Source organism: Asparagus officinalis, chromosome 10 (genome assembly GCF_001876935.1).
Source record: "Asparagus officinalis chromosome 10, Aspof.V1, whole genome shotgun sequence".
NCBI classification, from domain to species: domain Eukaryota; kingdom Viridiplantae; phylum Streptophyta; class Magnoliopsida; order Asparagales; family Asparagaceae; genus Asparagus; species Asparagus officinalis.
Window position 1 is genome coordinate 50,324,139 of NC_033803.1, and position 436 is coordinate 50,324,574.

The following is a 436-nucleotide window of genomic DNA, read 5'->3' on the forward strand; positions in this document are numbered from 1 at the left end:
CTCGGCATGAGCCGAGCCACCCTGAGGTGGCCGCCCAGATCTGTGCCAAATGCACAGATCTGGTTGCCTATAAATAGGCGGGGTCATTCATCATTTAGGGGGACTTTTGGAAGAACTTTTGGAGAGCTGAAACTCTGCCGGATTGAGACCTCATCTTGGAGTTTTTGAAGGCTTGAAGACTTGGACGTCCGGATCCGATTCTTGGCGAGCACCCGCATCACAAAAGGCAGGAGTTCGAGGGGATCGAGATCTCAGATCTACATTGTTACACTCCGGATCAAAGCTTGGTCTTTGATCCCGAGATTCGAGCGATTGTTTCCTTGGTGAAATAATCCCTCCGGCTATTATTTCCTTAGTGAAATAATACCCGTTATACTGCGTAGATCTGTTCGGATCTAGATCGCGCGGTGGTCCACGGAAAACAACCCCGGCGCAG